We start from the raw sequence: 6000 nt of genomic DNA on the forward strand, positions 1-6000 counted from the left end.
CAGACGTGAAGTTTTCTGACAGCATTTAATCGTGCATTAGGCTGCATCTCAATGAATCTTTGACAAGTTTTCAAAATGTGCGATTGAGATGAGCACAGTTTACATTTGATATTATTTGTCTTGGCGTGATGGGAATTGATGGGTTTGGATCCAATCCTTGACTGCAAGGTTGGTATCCGACCTTCACCATCAGCCGATTTAATCTTGGGTTGAGTACCCAAATCGCCTTTGAGGTTTGATACTCTCTCAAGCGTTTTAACCCGTTTGGTTAGAAATTTGTCTAAGTCAACCCATTTTGGGATCTCTGAATCCGAATCCAGAGATTGTTCCCAAAGCGACAGTGTATAATCCGGGAGTCGGATAGAACACAAATACGTAAATATGGCATCCCAACTATCTACATTGATGCCATGTATTTGTAAAGCTGAAATGCAGCTATTAATCTCCCGCTGTAAATTTCTGAGTTCGGTCTCAGATTCTGTTGAAATGTGCGGGAGCTTGAACAATAAATTTAATTGTGTGTTAACAAGCACTCGCTTGTTTTCATACCTACACAACAAATTGTTCCAAGCCAATGCGAATCCGTCATTCGTCAATGGCGCTTTCGAAACGATATCTTTTGCCTCACCTCGCGTTTTTTGATTCAAATGGAATAACTTTTCTACCGGAGATAGCCTTGGGTTATTCCCATAAATGGCGGCAAATAAATCCCTAAATGAGGGCCATTGTAAAACATCGCCATGAAATATTTCGGTATCACATGGCGGTAAGTTGATGGTATACCTCACGGGTTCTACCGTTTGTTGTAACCGTTCAGGTTGAATCACCGTAGAATTTGAAGTTGGGCTTTGGTTGAACGCCGTGAGGTTGTGCATGTGTTCGCCCATCAAGGCCGCGCAACACACATACGCGTGGTAACAGCTTGAATATTTAAGCTTAATGTCGTCAATTGAGCTTGTGTCAGAAGGATCCACCTTTGGCAAACACAACTTGTATTCTGACTTTACCTCTGCCCACAGAGATTTCAGTTCAGTTTGTTGTACTTCCAGAGAGTAGGCACTTTGGTTGTTTGCTGTTGGAGTAAAAGACTCCTCAAACTCCAGTAGAGCGTCTGCAGCTGTGTTAAATGCTCTGATGGCTTCCATTGTGTTCAAAAATTGAACCGGAACTGCAAAAATGTTGCACAAAATCGGATCTAAAACTTGAAATTAAAATTTAAAAAATATTTGCAAATATGTTGCAAAAGTTCAAAAGTTATAGAACCAATCACGGACAAACTACAAATTAGTAGTGCGTTGTTTCTTAGTGAAGCGTGAATATTCGAAGGCACAAAAAATATTAATAAATTTAAAACTATTTTCGCAAAGTATTTTTTCGAATTTAATTAGAATGTGCTTGCTGGGTAATCGGCCCAATGCACTTGTACTTGCACTTGCAAATTTAGTGAAGTATTTCCTCAAAATATTTTTCCAAAATTTAATTTGAATGTGCTTGCTGGGTAATCGGCCCAATGCACTAGCACGCCTAGTCTTCGAATATGTACACAAACAAAATTGCTTTGTGCTTAATTGCTTTATTAAAATCCAAATAAAAATACAGATAAAAATTCACAAGCACTTCACTTTCACTTTTGTTCACTGGGTTATTTAATTTAACACTACACTATTTGTTTGTTGCTGTCCTTCTGGGATGGCTGCTGCGCTGCTTTGCCTTTGCTGCTTGCCTGTGCTGCTTCGCTTGTGCTGCTTTGCCGGTGCTGCTCTCCCTTTGTTGCTTAGCCTTAGCTGCTCTGCCTTTGCAGTTTTGCTAGTGCTACTTTGCCTGTGCGTCTTTGCCTTTGCTGCTTGGCTTTCTTGCTCACTTCACTTGCTCCAATTTTGATGTCGCTCACTTCACTTGTTTTAATTTTTGTTTTTTTTTTGTTCACTCGCGAAACTGCGGCTGCGTTATTGCTGCTTGCCTTTATTGCTATTCGAGCAATATATGGAAAGGCAGAGTTGAGCGACTAGACTCAAATTAACCACAAGAAAACACAAAAAAAGCGAGAGAGTTGGTTGACGCTCCAGATGAGGTTTGTGCGTCCAAGAAATTTATAACTTTTCTCGAATAACAGAGTGTGGTTTTTTTTGTAAAGTGAAATAGTGCATTTGCCAGGTGTATTTGTTGTTGTACTTAAATGAAGTACAATACTACCTGCAATCTTGTGCTTTGATTTTGTGGGTAGAGTGCCAAAAATAAGTTTTGGTCTCCACTTCACACAGCACAATTGGTTTTGTACATAAATGATGCACAAATTAACCAATCTATTGCCTTTTAGCTTGCAGAGCACAAATCCAAAATATGTTTGGCTGTAACTTGCGTGTTGCTAAATTGGGCAAATTATGCACTTTCACTTTAATAAAAAATCGACTTGTTACCTGTTATCCGGCTCGAAGGACCAATGATAATTCGGGTGGTGGAGCACGGTGCTCGTTCGTTCCAAAGATGTGGTTGGCCGTGGAGAAACGGTCGGCGCAAATGATTCCACAAAGTTAAATAAAAACCAAAAAGTTTCATATAATATATGTATTTAAATATAATATAATTGGACAAACACTTACCACGTCTGTATAGCTGTACGGTCGCAAAAGGAGAGAGCGCGCGCAACTTTTTTTAGTTAGAGTTTAGTTGCGCGCTAATTAAAACTCCGAAAAGAAAGAAAAGAAAAGATTACTCTGCTGATACAGACGTGGCAAAAGAAATTGGGCGGGGCGGCGTTAACAAATATTTTGTTTAAACATAATGCAATTCCATTTAATGAAAATGCTTATATAAATATATAATTTGTGATATTTTCAGTTTGGTTGTTTTATCAAAATATTCAAAGAATTGGGGTTCTTTTCTATTATTGTTTTGTTAAATGTTAAAAATATAAGTTGCCTCTGGAAATGTATTAAAATAATAATACGCGCTACAGAAAGAAAACACATATTTTCAAAAATATAAAATATCATCAAATAAAAATATATTTGCGCGGTATGGCATTATGGATTGAGAGTGGCTAAGCACACAAATAGGATACAAACGCTAATGGCAGAAATATAGAATACGCTTCTCCCTTCGCTACGAGCGGCAAGCGTTTTGTTCTCGTTTTCATTCGAACAATATTGCCATTACTCAATACGCATATGTAGTTTTATACACATCTAACTTTTCAATTATAATTTTTCATAATATAAAATATTAAAACTGAAATCAAACTATTAAAAATAGTTTATATATTTTTAAATAATAGCATTCGACTCTGATTTTGAGTTAGTTTAATAAAATTTCGAACATATTGAAGACATATTTTATAATTACTACAGTTTATCGAGATTGGCAACCCAAATGAGGAATAAGGGGATGTTAAACCTATTCCAGTGTGAGAGCGCCTCAATTAGCGTTTTTTTTTAACATTTTCCATTGTAGCCAGATAAGAAAAAAGCTGTTTTTTGGGCATTTTAAATAAAACACCCAATTCACATTTTCCACACCACCTATGAGGTATGCAAAAGGGCGCGTTACCAAAGTTATTTTTGGGTGCTCGGTTCCCCAGTAGGCCTATATCACCCATTAAAAATTTATTTACATAAAAAAATGAAAAAAAAAAACAAAACGAACAATTCATATATAATAGTATAAAAAAATAACAAAAAAAATATCACTTCATATCACAGTATCTTAATATAATACTTAAAACTATAAAAATAAACGTATATACAAATGTCAATATTTGAGCTCCAAATTCTAATTTGTAATTAAAAACTTTCTAAGAAAGAAATATAAAAACTACAAATGTGAAACACACAAAATTTTATTCTTAAAATTGGGTAACGATAAATCTTTATTTAAAAATTTTGTCACAAAATAAATTCTAATTCTAATAAATAGAGCAATAACTACCTTTGGGTCACAGTCTTCACAACACAAGAAGGGCTTAATATCTTTTATTTAGTAAAAAGGATTTCTCCTAATCCTATTTTATGACAATTTCTGTCAAATTCCTCAACAAATTTTATTTCTAAATTATTAATAAATGCAAAAAATTGCTTCACTTAGTTGCATTCATCGATCTGGTTTTGGTGTATGAAGATGAATTCATCAGAAGGAATTTCATCTCCTAAATAAGGTAATGGCAGGAGGCATGTGTGCGTTTTAAAAATTTTCAAATAAAGGTAGCCGCAAAAATAATTAAAAGCATTTTCCTTTAAAAAGTTAATTTCTAAACTACTATCTAGAGTAATGGATCTAACAATGGAGTGTTCGGGCCGTGGTAAACCCTGGAAATCTTGCCAAGAAAGGTCACTTAAAATGGAATCATTGCACACATTAAGAAGAACATTATGGCTATGTTCTGAAATAACTGTGGCTTCGGGTTCTAAAGGCAGCTCACAGTTACCTTTTGTTACGATATTTACGTAACGTAAACCCCACGACTTCCTAAATAAACTAGAGAACATGAAAGGTGTAACTCTAGTACCTCCCCTTCTAATCTGACCAAAATGCTCTAAGCTGTCCTGACATAGTCGTCTTGTCTTTAGGTAAGGAAATCATGAGTGTGACAGCAATCGCCACAATCGTCTTAAACTATTAATATTAATTAACCACCCCTTAATAAAATTGAAATTATTTGTTGTGTTGTTTCCTAACTCATCTACGACCCGAATTGTTTTTAAAACTTTTTCTGCCTCATCTAAAAACTGATTTTGCTCTGGGGAACTTATAAAAACTTTTTTAGTGGGTACAATAGCTTCAGTGAAACTACTATTAAAAATATCAAATAATTTATTGAAAAAAGAAACGAAATCAGCGGTATTAATAAAGCTCATACTATTTGAGCTTAAGGCTCCCGAGCTGTAAAGAGAAAGCATACCTGAAGCGACCGTATTACTTAACACTTGAGACGCGAATTTAACTTTCATTTTTTGAAAGGTATTGGGGTAAATATGAGCATCGGTTAATTTATGCGCACACCGATAACTCGACTTAGAGTCCTGTTTATAAAAATGGACTATATCTGACCAAAATACGCGACTATTTTTATAATCAACTTTATTTTTCATATTTTGTAAACAGTTTCGACTACATTTTAATAAATGGGGGCTATCGTAAAAAAAAATCGTTTCCTTACCATTAACGTTGAAAAAAGGCCGTGACATTGAAACACCTAACAAATTGGCTAAATTTTGAAAATTGGTACCCTGGTCACAAACAAAATGGCAAGGAACTAGCCCTATATTTTGAAGTTGGGTAATGGCTTCAAAAATATATTTCTTGAGGACATCCCCTTTACATGAGCCTCTAATAAAGAAATAAGCTAACGGGTGGGACCAAGGTTCCCCACCTATACCTTGCACCATTATAGTCATTGCAGTTGTGGCTATTCTAGATGTGCGATTTTCATCGCCATAATCTTCAAGACCTATCACCCTATCAAATTTCCCATCATACTGCAAATGACATTTCAGTGACATTTCATCACAAGAAATTGATATGAACTTTTGTTCGAAAGAAAATCCCTTACTCCTAATGTGTAAAGACTTTATGCTGCTTTGGGTGCAACCTGGGAAACGAGGCCAATCTGCGACAAAATTATGTAACGTAATTTCCGAGGGAAAACTGAGTTGGTGCTTTAGGTAGCGGTAAGCGATTGGCGACAAAAAAAAAATACACCCAAAGCAAAAGTTTTAAGAAAACTATCATATCGCCGACCTTGACTTTGGCGATTACTATTAAGAAAACTACTCCTAATACAAGCACCTAACTGAGGAGGAACTTTGCTGCAAACTATCTCAAGAGGATCTGACTTTTCCCTAAATGAACTACTTCTTAACATTTCCCTACATCTTTCTAATTCAGTAGCCATTTGGACCAACTGAGCTTTTAAACTCCTATTCTCCTGTTCCTTTTCATCTAATTTTATTTTTAAAATTCTATTCTTTTCCCTCAATTTTTTTTTCTATCTGTCCCTGCTGTCAG

Source organism: Bactrocera neohumeralis, unplaced genomic scaffold, assembly GCF_024586455.1.
Source record: "Bactrocera neohumeralis isolate Rockhampton unplaced genomic scaffold, APGP_CSIRO_Bneo_wtdbg2-racon-allhic-juicebox.fasta_v2 cluster09, whole genome shotgun sequence".
Lineage (NCBI taxonomy): Eukaryota > Metazoa > Arthropoda > Insecta > Diptera > Tephritidae > Bactrocera > Bactrocera neohumeralis.